Source organism: Rhipicephalus sanguineus, chromosome 10 (genome assembly GCF_013339695.2).
Source record: "Rhipicephalus sanguineus isolate Rsan-2018 chromosome 10, BIME_Rsan_1.4, whole genome shotgun sequence".
NCBI lineage: Eukaryota > Metazoa > Arthropoda > Arachnida > Ixodida > Ixodidae > Rhipicephalus > Rhipicephalus sanguineus.
The window spans coordinates 66,670,624-66,691,770 of NC_051185.1; the positions used below are offsets into that span (position 1 = coordinate 66,670,624).

General features: G+C 46.8%; 1 protein-coding gene across 11 annotated transcripts in view; it reads right to left on the reverse strand.

Moving 5' to 3' along the window:
- Positions 1–19,748, reverse strand: part of LOC119372049 (trithorax group protein osa) — a 303,909-nt gene extending 284,161 nt beyond the window's left edge. For 8 of the 11 annotated variants that reach the window (XM_049419728.1, XM_049419722.1, XM_049419727.1 and 5 more), the window contains exon 1: positions 19,172–19,747. The gene's annotated coding sequence lies outside the window, so the exon portion shown is untranslated. Of the gene's footprint in view, positions 1–19,171 lie in introns of all 11 variants that reach the window. The other 3 variants (XM_049419720.1, XM_049419721.1, XM_049419723.1) reach the window with 1 other exon arrangement.
- Positions 19,749–21,147: the final 1,399 nt, after the last annotated feature.

Sequence of the window (21,147 nt, forward strand, 5' to 3'; positions counted from 1 at the left end):
CAAGTATCTTTCTTTCTCTTTCCCCTCCCCGTGGTGTTGGGTAGCAAACCGGGTGCCACAATTCTGGTTGACCTACCTATTCTCTCATCTTATTATCTCTCTCTATATATATAAAAAGAAAAAAAAAAACCAAGAAAACGCTCTGTCCTGTGTCTTGGTTTCTTGTAACGTTCGTGCTGTTATACGTATGAACTGAGCCTCAAACTGTATCTGTTCCCACGTGCGACGCGCCGCTTACCTGTACTCCCTAATAGCGGAGAGTGTTTGCGGCTCTGCTCGCGATTTGAACTCGGGGGAAAAACCTCGAGGTAAGCGTCGAGGGAGCTTATTTGTTTCGGAAGTTTCTTGGTTGAATTTGAAGGCTGTTCTTGGACTGTTCCCACGAATATAGATTCGAGGAGTTGTTTTTGCGCAATACTGACGCACGCGGTGTGTGTACACGGACTTGCAATAGGTGAGATTCCGCGAATAGCTGTGTCATTCGTAGAGATAGCTGCATTCTAGGTAAACTTGGCTAGGCTGGGTCGCTCACGCCTCTGAGCGCCACGAAGATCGTTTTGTTTCCACGAGAAATTTGAATGAGGTTGCTGGTGCAACACCCTGAAATAACGCAGTGGGTTGAAGAACGGATGGGGAATGTCATCTTGTTTTTATGAACGCCGGTATGAGTGAAGAAACCCGAAACTTTGGGGCTTCTTCAACGGGCACGCTAATCTAAAGGCGCGGGTGCTTTTTCTTTAATTTTTCGAATTTCATCGCCATCAGAATGCGTTCTTTGTCAGCAGGCTCATCTTGCCAGCTCGGACTCGGAAATACAATTCGCGCTTCTAGATCAGGCCCACCGGGCGGCGAAAGCCAGTGGAGCCCCGGACCTAGGGCACCATCCAATGAGCTCTTGGATTCCCCTGTTCCTTCTTCCTTTTTTGAACAATACAAGGTTAACGATTCAGAGCAACATGCATTCCACTCTGGGAGGGCTGTATACAGATGTCCGCGTTACAAAATTTACGAAACTCTTTCCGAAACACCAAAATGACGACTGTATAACTGCAAATAAGCCCATGAGCCTTCAAAATGTATACAATAAAGGCTTAATGGAGCTCCCGTAAATGCCTCGGTTTAACTCCAAAGAACTTTCAAAATATTCTTCACAGGTGCAGCAATAGTCGTACACAATATAGACTACAGAAATAGCTCTTTAGCGAACGTGCTTTTTTAAAACTAATACGGCCCTGCAGTGATTGTTAACGCGATGGATGGCTCAGTTTAAGCGTCTTTGTTGAAAAAAGAGCCCATATGGACAGAAACGGCTGACTCCGGTAAATGGGACTTGGTGAGAATGGAGACAAAAAGGTTCGCCGACAATTACGATACTGCCTAACGCGAATTCTGAGCGCAGCTTCGGGTTGCGGCAACGTGAACCGTGTTTGAAGTGTTGGCAATCCTCAGTTGTAGCCATGTAGCATTCGTTACATATTGCCGCAGAAACGGCCAGCGCTGAAGTGCTACGCACGCCAGTCTTTGCATTGCAGGTGTCGCGAACCAAGCGAAACGCGGACAGCCCCGTTACGACAAGCGAAGCCAGCCGCAGGCCACGTGGCAGCCCTGCATGCGCACGAGCTCCGACCGAGGGGCCAGCGCGCGCGACGGAGGAAGAAAGCGAGGTTAGAGGCTAGTGGCCCATGAAATCGAGACTCCGCGTTCGCTCTCTTTCGTCCTCGTTCGCTATATTTTATACTCGTTCACTCTATCGATTACGCCGACAACGTCAACGGCAACGCCGCTCAACGCAGGCACGGGCGCCTAAGAACTGCCCTCTAATATACCATACTGTGCGAATCGTTAACGTCCCACGTGGCACAAGAGTGTTCGGATAAGTTAGCCGTGTGCTTATGTATCCCCGCCGTGGACCCTACGAGATATGGCAGAGCGCAGAGTAAAATTAACGATGTATGCAGAAAACAGCGCTTTTAGAGCCCTCCACGTGCCTGCCGCACAATTCACTGGGCGAAAAGGCCCGATTGGTCAGATATTAGGCACGTGATCGTACTTTCAAATCGGCGCGTAAAGCAGCCGCCGCTGATAATTTTCGAGGTTCTAGCACAAATTGGCGGCTTCATGAAGCCAGCTGCTACATGATTATTCACAATGTGTGAATAAATAAGCATAACAAACGCTGATAACGTAAAAGAGTACATCAGTGTTACTCAAGTTTACCTTCTGAATAAATCTGTGAGAGCAGCGGAGGGAATCGTGTTACACCTAATCAAAATGCGTGAGGGAATGCTTGAAAGTTTCATTAAGGAATATAATGTTTTAATTAGTACTTTTAATAATCGTTGCTACAAATCGGGAGCAATACTTTCTGCAAGGCAGTGCAGTGCGCGTTTATTGAAAATTGCCAGAATGATCGATAATTATCCTGGTTTTAATGTGCGCAAGTAGTACAGATTCCACATAATTACTTGATTTATTATTAGATTTCTGGTATATTAGGTGGCAAATCCCAAAATTTTTAAGTGGGTTTTACTCAGATGATTAGCAGGAAACGTTCGTATGGCTCGTTCTTTCATTTGGTTTGACTTACGTTGACAAAAACCACGTTCTATCTTATTTCGAAGCGTCGCTCGCTTCTGTCTATGGAGATTTCAGTAACGGTATTCGTATTCGGCATTTCTCGAAATAGTGCAGACTGTGGATTGGGTTAGGAAGTATATGGCTGCTTTCGTGTGATGTGTTTCGGTGAGCCAGTGCATTTGGCTGTAAATGCACACACTTACTGTATTTTCAGCGACCTGAGGGACATAGAAGAATGGATGCTAAGAAACTTGAATTAATAAACTTTCCGGGAAAGAGAAAAAAATGAACCTCCGACACGACAACTGTACAGCCTCCGTAAATAATGATAGTGCACTCAAAGCAACCCGCAGTATGAGCTGTAACAGTTTGCTCGTTTTTGAAGTATTCCCATCCTTGCGTGACGGCAAGAACGTAACCAAATTAGTTAATTTAATTAGATACTGTTCCAGTTACTGATGCCAGGTAAACCAATGTTGCTTTTACCGCTGTAGCTGCTCAGGCTTCAAGCCACTTGGATCACGGGCCCTGTATCGTAGCTCATATAGAGTGCAACTGTAAACAAATATTGCAGGTGTCTATCTATGCTATTCGAGCTACCGGCTTCTAACGTTCTCTAAACGTTAACTGTTTAGCTTTGTTGGACCTCTAAGCCTTCCAACTGCGGCGCGGTTAACATCGAGCCAAAAACACGTCTTGCAAGATGAACCGCTTTAATGGAACTAGAAACAAAAGAAAAAAAGAGGGCGAGCCAGCGCTGCCACGTGAGCACGCGTCAGCTCGTGAGGAGCATCCATAATGATGATGTTTGGTCATCTGTAGACGAATGACGAAGAAAAGGAAGTCACAACAGTCTCCCGCGCCGACAGATGACGTTAGTTGTTTTCCAACGGGTAAAGTAGCTGTACGGACCGCTTCACAACAGAGCCGTCGGGCAAGGATAAAGAGCAGGTCCTGACAATGCTGTCGCGTCCGCTGATCAGTTCTTCTATGCGGGCCAAACTCCACAGTTGCCTTGGAAGCTGTTTATCCCCGAGTAGAACTACGTTGCCTTTCTTCAAAGAGTCATTTCTTTTGGCTTGGTTGGATGTAAAGTTCCTGAGTTCATTAAGGTACTCTTTATACCAACGAGACCAAAATGCTTTCAAATCATCTTCTCGCTTGCTCCAAAGTTTCTTCAGTGCATCGTTGGTAGACTCGGTGTTGATTTTCAGTTCGTAATGTGGTAGCGTTGTCAGTCTCCTTCCAACGAGAAAATCTGCTGCAGATAGGGGGTATGGTTCATCCACGTCGTTGAACACGTAAGTCAAAGGTCGAGAATTCACCACGGCCTCCACTTCTGTTAGTAGAGTAACTAACTCTGTCCGACTGACAAGCCTTCGCCCAAGCATCTTCTTCAAGCAGGTTTTTACAGAACGAACGAGTCTTTCGTAGAACCCGCCCCACCAAGGAGCGCTCGGGCAAATGAATTTCCATTGGATCTTCGAGGAGGAAAAGAAGGCGAGTACGTCGGGGTGTCTTATCGTTCGCCAAAGCTTCTGTAGGTCCTTGGACGCTTTGACGAATGTTCGTGCGTTGTCGCTGTAGATAGTGTGACAGAGGCCCCGCCGTGATACGAATCTCCGCAGGGCGCAAAGAAAATTCACTGTGGTCAAGTCTTCAACCAGTTCCAAGTGAACAGCTCTTGTCACCGCGCATGTGAAGAGAGCGATGTAGGAGCGCTCGTGGGGATGCCCTTTGATGTATAGTGGCCCTGCAAAGTCAACTCCACTCACGAGGAACGGAGGGGCTTGAGTAGCACGATCCTGAGGCATACAAGGTGAAGATTGCTCAACAGGTTTACTCTGTAGGCGTTGGCAGATGACACACCGTCTTATCGTTTTCTTCACAGACTGTCGTGCTTGAAGAATCCAAAATCGTTCTCGAACTTGAGTCAGAGTGTCTCGAACTCCCCCGTGGAAGACCTTTGCGTGAGCATGATTGATTATCAGCGTACTGAGGTGTGAGTCTTTTGGTAGGAGGATGGGATGGCGAGAACCGTACGAGTCGTCAGCCCTGGGAGCTTTTCCTTGTATCCGAAGAAGCCCGTTTTCGTCTATGAACAGTCTTAACTACCCAAGTGGGTTTTGTAGAGGGAGCGGTTTCTTGTTCGCGACGCAGTCTGCTTCTTTACCGAAGTGAGCTCTCTGTTCCTCTCGAAGCAAATAGCACTCCGCTTGCTGAATTTCCTCAGCAGACAGCTCCTCAGACCTATCCTTTTCCTTCTTCAACCTTTTGGCATAACGGAAGACCCATGCCGTTACTCTTAAAAGTTTGGTGAGGCTGCTGAATCGTTCAATTTCAATCAGCGATGGCAGCAATGGTCTCGTATTAACAGCATGGGTACTGACCTTTAGTTCTCTCTCAGCTGCCTCGAGCTTTCCGTTTTCGATGTCAATCCTTCCCCCGTACACAGGCCAGCACGTATCAGACATTGCAAGCCATCTAGGTCCAAACCACCACAACTGCGACTGGCTCAGTTTGAGTGCAGACAAGCCTCGAGTGAGCAAATCGGCGGGGTTTTCTTTTCCAGGACAAAATCGCCATCTGGTATACTCAGTCAAAGTTCTGATTTCTTGCGTCCGGTTCCGCACAAGCTCCTTCCAGGTAACGGGATCCCTGTTAATCCAGCAAAGTGTAATCTGGGAATCGGACCAAAAAGTTGCTTCACCAATACCAAGGTCGCAATTCTTCACGACGTAGGCGTATATTCGGGCTGCAAGCAATGCTGCCATCAATTCCAGCCTCGCTAGAGTGACCGTCTTTAACGGCGCAACTCTGGTCTTTGCCATCAGTAGCATAGTCCGGACGGTGCCACTGTAGTCGACCGTACGAAGGTAGGCTGCAGCCCCGTATGCCGACTCGCTTGCATCAGAAAAGATGTGGAGTGCTGCCTTTTGGTACGGGCCTTCTCCGCCGGCTGCTAGGAACCTTGGAATACTGAGGTCACTAAGCATGGTTACCTCCTTGCTCCAATTTAGCCAGACAGCAGACAATTTGGGTGGCAATGTCTCATCCCAGTCGAGGTTTTCCTTCCATAGATCTTGTAAGAAGATTTTCGCCCGTACTAAGAAAGGTGAAAGAAACCCCAAAGGGTCGTAGATCCTTGCAACAGCCTGAAGCACAAAGCGTTTTGTAATCCGATGCTCCTGTATGAACTGGAGGATATCCTGGGGCTTGAACGAAAAGGTATCCGTCTTCTTGTTCCAATGAAGTCCCAGTACTTTCAGAGGTCCAGAAGGTGAGCAAAGAGATTTTTCTTGTGAAGTGATTCCTTGTTCGAAGGCGGCAGATACTAGAGGATCGTTGCTGGCCCACTTGCGAATGTTCATGGAAGCTTGCCTGAAGATCTCAATAATTTCTTTGTGCATCTGGATAGCTTCTTCAGCTGTGTCGGCTCCAATCAGAAGATCGTCCATATATATGGAGCTTTGCAATCGTCGAGCTGTCACAGGATAGAGGGTTTCTACGGACCTGAAGTGGTGTTTCAAAGTAGCAGTCAGTAAGAAAGGACTTGAAGTAGCTCCGAAGGGCACTCTAGTCATTCTCCAAACTTCTATTTCCGGCATTGGGCTGTTCACTTGTGGGGAAGTTTTGAACCACAAAAAGCGGAGCGCATCTCTGTCTGGTTCTCTCAGGCCAATCTGTAGGAACGCCTTCTCGACATCGGCATTCATCGCTACCTTGTAGCGTCGGAAACGAAGCAGTAGGGTCACTACGTCAGGATTTAGATTTAGGCCAGCTTCCAGGTTATCATTCAAGGACTTTGAACCAGATTCGTGAGAGGATGCGTCGAATACGATGCGTACCTTCGTAGTAGATCGGTCCTCTCGTATTACAGCTCGATGTGGCATATAATACAGGGGTCCAAGTGGATGCTCTTCTGTTTCCGGTACTCTTTCAGCAGATCCTTCATCGAGGTACAGTCTAATAGTCTCATCGTATCTTTTCAAGAGCTCGCTGTCCTTGTCAAGTTTTTTCATCAAACTATGCAGACGTTTGGTTGCAACTGCATAGTTCTCTGCCAGGTCAACCCTTTCCTTCCACGGTAGCGCGACTTCGTACCGATTGTCTTTCTTCTTGATGTTGTTCTCGAATTTTTCCAGCACTGAATCGGCGACCTTCGTTTCTTCGTGTTCGGCCTTGATCCCGATACTTTCAAGATCCCAAAACCGAGTCAGAAGTTTCGAGATGTCTTGCTCTGTCACCGTGGCTCGAAGGACTACGACACTGGTACTCTGTATTACTTTGGTTGTAGCAGACAACGGGCCTTGAACAGTCCAGCCCAGTCTTGTCTCGACAGCTTTCAGCTTTTCGTGCACAGGCTTCACGGTACCAGTTACTAAATCCCAATAATAGTCTGAACCAATTAGAACCGCAACCTGTTTGTCTTCAACTCCTTGCAGAGAGAGAGCTTGCGTATCCAATTGCATCTTGTTCATTTCTCTCAAAACGTTTTCTTCTGGTACCGGAATGCATTCACTGCATATTGTGTCCACTACCAGCGCATCGATTGAAATCGGAATTTCCTCTTTCGCAGGGAGAATCGATACTCGCACCCTCTGCATGGTTTTCCGCGCGTTTTCACCACCGAACACGCCTACGGTCAACGTCTCCTCTTCTATTACTTCGCACCCAAGTCTTTGGGAAGCTTTCGTTGTAATGAAGCTCCGCTGACTTCCACCATCGAAAAGGACTCGGTAGCGACCAGATGTTTTGGTTCCTGATATGGTGGTCGTCAGAGTCTGCACCATTACGACTGAGCTTGGCTGCTTGGAGATTAGATTGACCGATGCAGATAGCACCTTCTCCTTGTCGCTTCTGATCTCTTCCGATGCGCAAACGGATGTTGCGTGCCTTCTCGCACACTTTCCACATTTCAGCCGGCTTCTGCAATCTTTCGCCAAATGGCCCTGCTTTAGACAACGGAAGCATCTTCCGGCTTTGGTAAGCATCTCCTTTTTGAGCGAGAGGCTGATCTCCTTTTTATCACAAACTTCAGCAGAATGCTTTTCGGAACGGCAAAACAGGCACTTCTGCGGACCAATAGCTGAGCTTTGTAGAGCAGCTGTCGTGGAAACGTCTCGTGGATGGCTGGGCTTTAATCCTCCTTTCTCTGGTGTGCGACGACTTCTGTGTATCTCTTGTTCGGCCACAGCTTCCCGACAAGTCAGTTGAAGGTCGAAGAATTCCAAAAGCATTTGAAGCTCGTTATCTTCTGTATTCGAAGAAGCTGCAGCTGATGATGATGCCTTGCGCGCCTCATGAAACCGAAGTACCATGTCAGTCGGGAGAACTCTTAGCAGGATTTCTCGCAGCATGGTGCAATAAGTTGTCGAGTTCGTGCCAAGCGCCTTGAGGCTTCGAATATGAACCTGTACTTTGTCGTACAGTTTCCTCAGCTGATGGACGTCTGCTGATGATGACACTGGTTTGAGATCCAGCAAACCTTGTAGATGATCTTGAACGATGATCTGTTCATCTCCAAAACGTTTCTTTAAAATTTCAATGGCGTCTGCATAGCACTCTTCCGTAGCTTGCAATCCCGATATAGCTGAGGCGGCTGCTCCGGTCACCAGACTGCTCAAGTAGTTGAACTTGTCAGCTGTGCTCAGCTCGCTGTTGTCGTGAACTGCTGATGTAAACTGGGTCCAAAATCGCGGCCACTGTCTGCGGTTCCCGTCAAATTTTAGTAGTTCTAGCTGCGGAAGCTTGCTCTTGCCGGAAGGTAACGGGTGAACGTTAGTAGGGCATTCATTCAGTTTGACGCGTAGGTTCGCTGTCAGGGTAACAACCTTGTCACGGTATTTTCCAGCGTCTAACGTCTCGCTGTCTAACAGGTCGTCTGGCGTCTCTTTAAAAATCGCCTCATCAACTTTTTCTATCTGTCCGTAAAAGGAGCTGATTCGATCGAGGAGTACACTTACAGTAGCTTTCGTGACCTCTCGATTCTCTCGCAAGTTGCCTTCCGCCTCGGCCAACAGGACATCGAGTTGAGACCGCAGGCTTTTGCGTCTTCTAAGCTGTCGTTCCATTCTGTCGCACGCAGTCGGGGAATCTCGCCGAGGTCGCAGGCGCCGCGTCTTCTTAGCTGTCGCGGCTCCGTGCGTCGATGATGTCAGCGGTGTCTAAAGGTCCCGGGTTTTCGGCACCATGTGTTGGACCTCTAAGCCTTCCAACTGCGGCGCGGTTAACATCGAGCCAAAAACACGTCTTGCAAGATGAACCGCTTTAATGGAACTAGAAACAAAAGAAAAAAAGAGGGCGAGCCAGCGCTGCCACGTGAGCACGCGTCAGCTCGTGAGGAGCATCCATAATGATGATGTTTGGTCATCTGTAGACGAATGACGAAGAAAAGGAAGTCACAACAAGCTTTATTTCCACCCTAAATATGTAAGAATGACCACTTTTGAAAACACAGCAAGGTAATTATTGCCTGGGTGCTGCGGCATTTACTGATTGCGAAATTTTTGTCATAGCAACGATCACAATTTTTTTAAAGCAATCAATTCTCGAAGTCTGAGAACTCTTTTGGGACCACACGGGTAAAGCCAGGCAAATCTGTTCCCTGTTTGACCGACACGCCATGGTTTGAACTCCCGTAGCCATATTCTTTCTTCGCCGTAGTTTTATATTGTGACAAATATATATATATATATACAGGCACGTAGGTAAGGGGGGGGGGGGGGAGGGGGGGCCGGCCCCCCCCCGAAATTCGTCCGGCCTTCTATTTTCCCGGGCAACTTTTGTTTTATATTTGCCATGGAAATACTTTCTTTCGAACAATTAGGCCTTGGGCCCCCCCCGAAAAAAAATCCTGGCTACGTGCCTGTATATATATATATATATATATATATATATATATATATATATATATATATATATATATATATGGTGTCCCAGCTATCACGCAGCACGATTTAAAAAAAGAGGAACGGTGTTACGCGAAGCAAACCTACTGCATATTGTTCCTAGTGCGCTGGAGTAGCCACTGCTATTTTTTTCGTTAATGAGGTTTAATTAAGTAATCATAATTATATTTGTGACTCGACAAGTACTCACCTAATTGTCAAAATGTCAATGAGGCGTATGTAGGCATGTTCAAATGGCATCTAACTGCGCTACTTTCAACAACGTGCTAATTGCGCGCTCATTTTTCCCGCTTGATCAAGAAAGCCCGCGAAATACGAAAAGTGACACGTGACTAGACTGTTGCGCGCGTCGGGAACCAGTGCCCTCAAACAGGCTCCCTATGAGGTAGACAGAATCAAGGAAAAAATGCAGAAAAGAAAAAAAAAACGCATCGCCCTATCTGCCACTCCCCGGCCTAAGAAACGCACCGCTTGGTTTTACAAAGTCAGGCCGTAATCAGAACACCTGCCGCGTTATCATTGAGAACAGTCGGCCGTGAGATGTGGATGATTGTGGCGTACTATCGAACGGAATGAATCCCAGCGAAATTGCGCGCATACCGTTGGCATCCGACCTGTACCCTTGCAAAATGCGGAACGCTGCCAAAATGCGGAACGGACAACAGGCAAAGCGGTTGTTCGCAGTAAGCTTATTTGAGGGCGCAGGCTTCCTTTGCGGGTGGAAGCGTAGTCACATGTTATTTTTCATATTTCGTGGGCTTTCTTTATCAACTGGAAAAAATGAGCACGTAATTGTTACGTTGTTAAAATTTGCACAGTTAGATGTACTTTGAACATGCCTACATACGCCTCATTGACATTTTGACAATTAGGTGAGTACTTGTCGAGTTACAAATATAGTTATGACTAATTAATTAAACCTCATTAACGAAAAAAATAGCAGTGTCTACTCCAGTGTACTAGGAGCAATATGCAGTACGTTTGCTTCGCGTAACGCCGTTCCTCTTTTTTTAAATCGTGCTGCGTGATAGCTGGGACACACACACACACACACACACACACACACACACACACACACACACACACACACACACACACACACACACACACACACACACACATATATATATATATATATATATATATATACACATACATATATATGTGTGTGTGTGTGTGTGTGTGTGTGTGTGTGTGTGTGTGTGTGTGTGTGTGTGTGTGTGTGTGTGTGTGTGTGTGTGTTATTATGGGGTAAGGCGATCTCTAGTGGAACACGGGCTGGAGATCGAAGACGGAGAAGAAGTGTGTGAAACGGGGACCCTGGAAGCAATGACCGCCAGATTAGAGAACTGTTTAGTGTGCTTTTGCGATTTGTGAAGAGTGCTCCGTTACATTTGATGGCAGCGGAGGCGCTAGTGTCAGCAGACAAACCGTTTCAAATTCGACGCATGTTCAGGGAACACATAGGGTGCCCCTTGGCGATGTTGATGTAAGTTCTCTAGTCGGCACGTAACGGGTACCAAACGACGGACGACGCGGAATGGTCCGCGAAAGCGCGGCATAAACTTTGCAGCACGGCCAGGTAGGCGAACTACACGCCTAACTAAAACAAGGTCGTCCGGATTATAAGACAGTAAACGGCGAGAGTTCTTCGCGTTCCCTGCTCGAGTCCGTGCATTGGAGTCGAGCAAACGTTGCCTAGCGTCGAGACGTTGCTGCTTCATTACTTCGGGAGGATCAGCACCGCGACTCTTCGACACGCCGAGCTCGCAGTCCACAGGAATTGAGGGAGTTTTCTCGTACACAAGGGGAAATGGGGTCTCCTGCGTCGCTTCTTGTTTGGCCGTGTTGATGGCAAAGAGTGCATCGGGAAGATGGCGGTCCCAGTTTCTATGCGAAGCGTTGACATAACACGTGAGGATTTCGCTAAGAGTGTGGTTGGTCCGCTCGACAAGTCCGTTACACTGTGGGTTGTTCACCGAGGTTGTGGCGTGTTCTATGCCGCATGTCCTGAGGGCGGTTTCAAGTTCCCGTGACCTAAAGCAACTGCTTCGGTCTGTGAGCAAGCGCTTCGGAGCGTCGTGACGTGAATCTATAGGTTCCGTTTCACGAAATGCACCGCGTGATGTGCAGAAGTGTTCGGCGCTGCCTCGGCTTCGACCCACTTGGTTATGTGGTCAACCGCCACAAGGAGGTATTTATTACCACATCGTGTCTTTGGAAAGGGCCCCACATGAGCTATGCCTACTACCTCGAACGGTGAACTTGGGGGTTCAAAACTCTGGGCGGGAGGCTTGTAACAAGTCTTGGAAACCTTACGATACTGGCGAGTTGTGCAAGCTGCCACATGAGCTGTCACGTCAGCTTTCATGTTACGCCACCAGAAGCGTTCGGAGACTCGAGCCAATGTTTTGGCGTAACCTAGGTAACCAGCAGTAGAGGCGTTGTGAAGCGTGTTCAAGACGTGCGACCGGCGGGTTCGTGGTACCACAGGCAGCCAGAAAGATGAGCCCAATCGTGATCCCCTAACGTGTAAGAGTAGACCATCTTCCACTTTATAGCATTGCGTAAGCCATGTGGAATGTGATCTCGATTGACACGACCTGCCAACGCAAAAAAACGTCAATTACTGATCTGAGCTCACGATCACTGTTTTCTGCAGCTTTTAAGTCTTCCACGGCGGTTACTGACACAGGATAGCGAGACAGAAAGTCGGCGTCCTTATGCGTGACTCCACTTCGTTGTACTGCTGTGAAGTCGTACTGCTGCAGCTTCAGCGACCACCGTGCCAATTTTAAGGTCAAGTGGTTTGACGATTGTAACAAAACCAGTGCACTGTTATCTGTCACTACGGTAAAGTGACGACCATTTAGGTATGGGCGAAATTTCTCTACTGCCCATATGACTGCCAGACACTCAAGCTCGGAAGAGTAACGGCGGCGTTCCACATCCGAGAGCTGCCGGCTGGCAATATATTCATGTGTTCTCTTTACTGGCCAACGGTGTTGCTTTATATTTTTCCTGCTCAAGCTAATGAGAATTGAACTTATGCTGTCTGCATCGCTGTTATACACAAATCAATTATTATTTTTCTGAAAATTATGATTATAACACCGCATAAATTGGGATAAACTCTGCACGGAAGGTTTAAGACGTTTTGTGGAGAGAGTCATTTTCCCCGGTAACGCACATGAGTAGGCTGCCGAGTCTTATGCCATGGCGCTAACACACGTGCGCGTGACGTGCGTCGATAACGCTTCTTGGAGTCTCAACGAGGGCAGCGTCAGACAAGCAAAAAGCAAGCAAATTCCACAATATTCGCGTTTCTTTTTCTTTGGCTCTAAATGAGTGATATAGCTTCTATTACCACACAAAAGTGGCGTAGCGTTTCTTCTACGTCTCGCAAGCAGTATTGTAAATATATAAAAAATACGTAACCTTCCCTTTAAAGTGAAGACAAAGTGACGCCAGAAGAAAAATGTAGCTGGTAATTCTTGCCTACACATTGTGGTATTTAAAACCTTGGTTTATCTGATGGCGTAACCAGTCAAATGCGCTTTTTTTTGAATCCGGATGACGAAAATTTCTGCAAGCTTTTTTTCAATCAATCATAAAAATTGTTCCTGTTTCAATATTTGTTTTAGATTTTATGATACTTTCTGGGTTTTGAGCCTTGCGCGAACTAATTGTTCTTTCGTTACAGCCGATATCGCGGTGCCTCTCGCCTTTTAGGTTTCGTTATAAAGCGAATAAATGCCACTGAATTGAAGCGGGACCAACGAAAGTTCGTGCTTAGTTAGCTATAACCGATAATTCGCTATATTGGTGTTCGTTATAGAGATGTTCAGCTATAGTTGCTGCGCCAGCACTCTGGACGAGGGCAACAACAACAACACAGTTCGTTTTCAAGGCTGCTTGTTTGCCCTTTCTTAGTATATGTCATAGTTTCCAGACATTTTTTCTCAAGCACTGTTGCCAACTAAACGGATGTGATGGGCAACCGGATGTTCTTCCGGTTATTGGCCTTGTTACTGTGCCATAACTACTATCTGTTACTTTGGTACCTTTCTAACATCGCGGCTGCTTATAAATATTACTCTCGGAAACAAAAGCAACGTGAGGACATCAGTGGGCGCTCTGTACTGCTTCACTCGCCGCCTTGCGTTCGCTATCAAGCAACCTTAAAAATGTTCGGCCTTAAAGCCAAGGGTAGAATGAATGTGCCCCAAGACTAGAAGAAGCCGACAAGACTTTTCGACTCCTAGACGGCGTACTCGTTCGCTATCCAATATTATTCGACATTGAGTTACAGATCGAATTTATTGATTCCTAAAGTTCTCCGTGCAACCCGTCGCGGCGATCTAGCTCGACTGCTGAACCAAAGGTCGCAGGATCGAATGCCGGCCGCGGCGGCCGCATTTCGATGGAGGCAGAATGCTAGAGGCCCTTGTGCTTAGATTTAGGTGCACGTTAAAGAAATCCGGGTGGGTGAGATTTCCGGAGCCCTCCACTACGGCATCTCTCATAATCATATCGTGATTTAGGGACGTAAAACCCGAACAATTATTATATTAAAGTTCTCCGTTCACTTCGAAATATAGCTGTGCTTCTAACTTTGGTATATTCTTGTAAAACACACCTCTTCAGGCAATGTGTTAGTTTATTATACTACGTCCCAGTACTAGCATTACAAATTCCACACTCTGGCTTACTTTCTCCCACAAGCTTTCATAGGCACCTCATTAACCACTAGTTTCTCCGGAAAACTACCGTAGAATGTCTGTCGCGAAGACTCCAAGGCTCGGAGTCGGTGGCCGTGCTAATGAGCTTAACTACAAGGTTCTCGTTCACGTAACCTAGCAACCTAGCGAGCGTTTTTAGTTTAAGCAGTGCTCGCAAATTGGCATGTGGCGCCAGTGGCGTAACTGTGCTAAGCCTGCGAGCCTGCGGCTGCATATCGGCTGCATGCAATCTGTCTTAGCTTATTTTGGTCTACGAATTACTTGCTGTGTTTTGTCAAAGAAGTCGATATCCAAAACTATGATATTCCGTCGTGTTGATTACCTCGAAACTATACGACATTTGGAAGAAGAACTGCACCTACACGTTTTAGGAATTCGGGCTGTCTATAGCGGTACCTGTTGAGCTGGCAACGCGACTGCGGACTTTATTCCACAAATGGCGTCACGTTACCGTGGCAACTCATTCGCATAGCGTGCTCAAAAAAAAGTGAAAACGCATTAGATGACTGAAAAGCCGCACACCGTTTGGTTTTATAGTGAACAGTAAGAGCTACAATGACCATTTGTCACGCACGGTTCTGAATGCGCCTTGGAATTTGTCGAAAATTGTTGAACGATGTCATGAAACATGAAAAAAAATGTTTATTTAATTGTGTAAAATTGAGTTGCAAATAGGTAACGAGTTGAATACGCGCAAGGTTGGCTGCGTTTCTGGTGGGACGTTTCTTTTTATCGTTCCCAAGCAGGATTTTGATTTCCCAATAAATCAAATGTCATAGTTGATGGTTAGTGATTCTATATATTGACTGCCTATTCATGAATAATGTCTTTCGTTGTTGGGCAGGAAAGTGCTATAGTTAATTGATAAGTTACTAAGGGCCAGATGACTGCATGCAATGTTGCTTTTCAAACGTACGCTTGTAAAAAGACATGTCGCGGGTGGTGTGCTATCTTTATTATTTGTCTTGTTTGGAATGTATTGTTAAGCCTCTGTGAAAGCTGCAAAGCCTGCGCGAAAAAGAACAAAAACAAAAAAGACGTTTGTTACATAGCGACAAGAAAAGAAGAAAGAAAGCAAATAAACACGTGTTCCCGCCTTAAGAAATGGACAATGAAAATTCGGACTCTTTTTGGCCAGGCAGTCTGCACGTGCTCTTAGCAACCCAAAGACGATATTAATTGCCTCAAAAAGGAAAGCCTAACGCAAGTCACGAAGAGTTCACTCCTGTTCTCAATTAGTTTCTAACCCCCTACAAATTCTCACGCCCTTTGGCTTTGGGATGCCAGCATAACGGGTATTTTTTCGCCCAGTGGTGGACACGCTCTTCGACTTACCATGTCGAGAAATCTTGAATTTGTGCCAATTTCCCGAAGTATATGCAACTTAACGAAGGTTGCAGAAGACAAATTATTCTCTAGGTAGCGATAAACCGCTAAACTTCCATGACAATGTGTGTATTCAAGGACAAATACACGTCTGTTTTTGTCGGCCTTTTTCAAGTAGTTGTGAAGCCTTCGCATAAGCCATAAAGCTGTGTTGCCAGTCGAGTTTCTATTGGTTCATCGTTGGCTCGCAAATAGACATGGTGCGAAAATCGAATGAAGACTCATATAATAGGAGTGACGTAAGCAGGTACTGGAACATAACTTTTGTGCTTTCTCAGCTGCTTACAAATGCAGTTTTTATAACTGGAATAGCTATTTTTCACACACCCACATGGTTCCTGCAACATAACTTAAAGCGCGTGCATATAATTGGCGAGAAATAACCAAAGTGTGTGTGTGGGGGGGGGGGGAGAGAAGGACTGTAGGAGTCATCACAACCTGTACATTTTTGTCAGCCTGATGGTGTGGTTGGGTACGAGATGAGGACTGTGGTGCAGGCCTGGAAACCTTTTGCATGATTTCACTGTGAATGTATGAGTTTATGGAAGCAACCAGGCGCGAAGTGGACAAGGACGAAGAACACAGTATTCGGGAAAGAACACAGTGGACAGTCTTCTTCCCCGTCTGCCTCGCGCCTAGGTGTTTCCATAAGTATTCATGGCCAACTGGCTCAAGCTAAAGCTTTGCTATGGATGAGTGTGTGTGTAGTTACATGTACTGCTTTTAAGGATGGATACATTATGCTCCTTGTGAATTTAGCCATCAATTTCGGGCCTTACCGCAGAAGCTGCCAGGCCTTTAGGTGTGGTATAACCTATTTTTGTACAATTTTCTCCGGTTACATTGACACAGTAACTCGTACGGAAGGACGGAGAGGCGGTTACGCCAAGGGATGGCCAGTGGGACTTGACCACAGGTCTTCGAACGAGCATTGAATGAAATGATACACGCCTGGTCACCGACATGTTTATACGAAAAGGTACATTTTCCGCTTAGCACATATAATTTTTTTTCTGATTTTCGGGTCAAATCTTGATGCGTACCAACGTGCAGAAGAATTTGTTGCTGTAAATGGTGCTCAGGGGCGCTTCTGTTTTACAAAATTATCGCTTTCAAAATGTTCCGCTCAACTTCACGGTAATCTTTAGGGGCTCATTTTAACATGTGTAGGCTGCAAAAAATGCAAGAAATGTAAATTTGGAAGAATTGTAAAAATTGCAAGAATTGTAGACATGAATGAATTGCGAAAATCGGAAGAATTGGAAACGTGTAACACGTTGGCCGCTTAGATGATCAATACAGGATAACTGATGTTTGAACTAGTTGGTACACTCAAAAGAATCTTTTATGCCCCGCTGCCTAGTGCTTCCCAGAGCGTTTGAAGGCGGTGCAACGTTTGTTTTCTCAGCAATTTTTTATTTGTCAGATGCGCTGTCACAACTTGATGCCGCTTAGCATGCAGCGAGAGCCATAAAGGTGATTAAGCTAGAGATAGTGTAATGGGGCACACTAGTTGGAAGGTGCTTTTACAGATCTAGCGAGAATAAATAGCTGAGATGGACAAAGAGTTTGGAAAACTCGGGATATCAATCCGACACGAAGGGCTTCGCACTTACGTAGGTATGCACGTTCTGTGTGGTAAGTTGTTTGCTGCGCCGCCTAAAGAATCAAGCCCCCCTAACTTTTGTCGAGTACGTGCGAAGTTTTATTTCATTATAAAACAACATGTATGCGTAAATCTACATGTATGCATTATTTCATAATAAGACTACATGTATGCGTAAAAAAGGTAGATGATATAAAAGGAGTGTTGTGCCCGTTACCCAAGGAAACGTCAAAACAAGTTACAAAGGCACTGTCTGTGGAAACCGAAGTCAGAACATTAGCGACAAGGGTAAGCGTAACATAGATACTTTTGTAACGTCGACAGCTGGTTGTGTAAATGAGTTTCGTGTACACGTGAGGAAGGTGGTGACACGCGTGAAGGTCCACTCACCTTTTTCGATATACTGCCGGCGGCGTTACGTCGATAGGCGATGGTCGTTTCTCTAGTTTAAAGAACTACGGGAATTGAACGGTCGTCAAACGCGACCAAGCGCAAGATGAAACAAGCTAGTTCTCTTGAGTTGTTTTAGAATGTGTGATAGATAAGCGAGCTTTTGTGACCACGGCAAAAAATGATCCTATGCAGTTACTCGAACACTGAAGAGTAATAATTACACCATGCCGGCGAGAGGGGCATATGTAAGGCTCGGTGCGATTGCGACGTCCCCCTTTGGCCGTCAGTGTCAATAACCTCTTACGACATTTATGCAAGGACGGCGCGTCGTCGTCACTCGTGGTTGGAAAGAAAAAAGAGAGTGCACTACATTATATGGGCTGGAATGTACTGTCAATATGCGGAATTTTTTCTCAATATGTTTATCGACAATTCTCGCCTACTCACCAACGCGTTCAAATTTAAGCCACAAGACGTCGTATCGTCCCATGATTTTTTAATATTCTGAATCCTAAAACATCATTAAAGACTGATGTTGTTGTTAACTTTGGTTTCGCTTTCACGAACATTTGTAACTGATTATTGTACCGTGCTGCTCATTGTATATGTGTAGGCGCAGCCTGCAAGTTGAAAACGGAATTGATAAAAGTTACGAGTTGCTGTCGGGTTAATCTGTATTGATAGTTTTAGGTAAGTTTAATTTCTAAAAAAGAGAGAAGGTGTAACAAGTAATATTTAAATGGTAATGCTTTTCTCGCAAAAAAAAACAATGTAGCAATGATCATATTGTGGAAATGTTTGTAATAATAAGTTTGCGAATTTTAAACGTTCAGTGATGGAACACTGTCGTACTAGAGTAATTTTTAACACGGTGGTCACTTAATAAAATATTTTCGGTTTGTTCTTCCAAATGGAGTTGTGCGCTATAATGCCACAGAGATTTGCCTCTGATTGGCATACGTAGCTTAGCATGCATAACTGGTCTTTTTCTCAATCATACGTTGTTTTCACTGCGCCAATTTCAGTGTCATTACGTGACTGGACGTTATGTGTAGTGTGACTGGACTTTGCCAATTTCAGTGTTGTTACCTGACTAGACGTTATAGTGTTATTTTCAACACATGCGGTGTTCTTGCGACTACATTTTACGTGAAACATGGTGTCATGTGAATGGACTGCACATTGTGTCGTTTTTCGTGTCGCTGCGCGAACGCACTTCGTGATAATGCGACAATTTTTATGGCTCGACATACATAACTGTGAAATGTACAAAACCCGAAAGATCCTCCACGGGAGAATTCGCGACTGTACCCTTCAGGACCTGTCAGTCACGTGCGCCTGTGTGGCGTGAACAGGTCGCCTCTAACCAACTGTTGACCGGCGGACGAACTATTCTGTCCAATGCTACGTGCCCCGCGCCAGTGACCACGCTTTTACACTAATGACATTGTACCGATTCCTCCGTGTAGCAGTGTTTCGATGACTATTGGAAAGCGGCCAGCGAATAGGGAAGGGGAAAGACTGATTGACACGCCCAGTGGCGGCTTCAAACTCACCTTCGTGACGCCATCACACCGACCGCGACGCGAGCCGCGGTCAGCCCGTGACCACGCGCCCAGCCGTGGCGGAAGAAGAGCGAGCCGCTGCACTCTGCGTCGCTTTCTTTTCTCTTTCACCGCCGTGGAATCGGTCTGTACAGGTTGGGGCAGCGAATCGTCACACCGGGCACGGACCGTCGTGCCCGAAACACCAACGAAAACGTAAGCGTCACGGTCCACAATCCGTTCGTCACGCACTCACGAAGAAAAACGTCGAGTCACACCACGAAGCGGTCACTCACACACTGCGCGTAAAACACGTGGGTAGTGAGAAAGAAAAGAAATAAAACATAAACGGAAAACAATGCAACACACTTCACCGCGAGTCACGCATGACCACGCGCCCGCCTCGGCGCGTGGCGCGCGCACGCTGCCTTCAAAAAGCACACGGCCGAGTCGAGAGAAGAGGTATGCGCCTCGCCAGTCGTTACAACAGGCAGCGGCCCAGAGCCGCGCTTTCCTCGGCAAGCGTTCACGCGGGACACCCTTCGCCGACGAGCCCGTGCCACAGACTCGCCAAAGTTCGGCCCCCGGCCAGCGGCCGGCGCGGAACGCCCTGCCTGGTGGGCGGGGTCACGTCCGTGACGTGGCCCGCGACGTCACGGCGCACGTGCTTTTAGATGGGCCTCACGTGACCCTTTGCTCCCCTCCCCCCACTGCTCCCTGTTTCCCCTTTTCTCTCCCTTCGCATCCCTAGAACGAACGCGCGTCGCTTCTTCGCCCTTCTCTTCCCCACCTTATCGCTTCTCCCCCTGTCTCTCCCTCTTCCCTTTTTTTTATTGCTGGGTTCGCGTTGACGCCGCCAACGCTGGCGGCGCGTAGCGCGTTTTCCTGGCGAGTCCTCCTTTATATATCGCGCTTTTCCTTCTTTTTTTTGTTCGACACTCTCTCCCTTTTACTCCCTCTTGTCGTTCGGGAAGCGCGCCGCAGGGAACGCGCGCCGCTGTTTCTCCCACCGCGTCCCTTTCGCGCTCTCGGTTTTGTTGCTGGCTCTCTCGCTTCGCAGGGGCCTTTCCTCGTCTCCAACACCGCCACCTTTTTCTTCCTTTCTTTCTTTACTTCTCCTTTTCGTATTACGCGATTTCTACTTCCCCTCCTTTTTTTTCATTTTCTTGCTCCCTTCCGATTCGGCCGAGACCTCGCTTTCTTTCTTTCTTTTTTTTTTGTGGGGCGGTGAACGTGAGGCAAGGAAGCGAAGGAGGACGCTGGTGGAAACCTCTGCCGGGCGCCTCGGTTTCAACGAGAGAGTCTGCGCGCCTTTCCGTTCTCACTCTTCCCTCTTTTGTTTTTTTTTTGTTCTCGTTCCAAGCTCACGCCTGGCGCCTCTCCCTAGCGGCCTGCCTCCTCGGTTTCAGCGTTTGTTCGTTTCATTCCCGGTCCAGTGCTTTGCTCTCCCTCCTTTTTTTGCTGTCTCATTTTGCATCTGTGTGCTTCGAGTTCGCGTTCCGCGTTTTTTTGCTTTTGTACTTGGCCTTTTGAGCGCTTGGCACACTCCTCTCACGGGCATGAGCTCGGGGACGCGTCGACGCTTCCTTTATTTTTTTTTCGTTTCGGTTCCCTTGCTTTGGTCGACTGATTATTTCCCCTTTTTCCCTCTTTTAACGGTTTTAGCTGTTTCACACGCTTCTTTGATGTACTTCGTTCTTTTCGCTTCGCCGTTTGCTTCTCAATTTACGCGAAGGTTTTCTTCTACAGTTTCTTTTTTCATATTCTTTGTCAGCCCGCCGATTCCTTAACGCTCCCTTCCTTGGGAAGCTTTGTTCTTGACCTTGTTTTTAGAACGACCAGCGTGGTTTGTTGTTAAGGTGGGTTGCGCGGTGGCGGTTTTTCTGCGCAATTAATTAGAGAACGGCAGACCACGCCTTAGCAGCGTGAGAATTTAGAAAAAAAGGACATACCGCTCATACCGCTTAAGAATCCTTCATAGCTGTTCG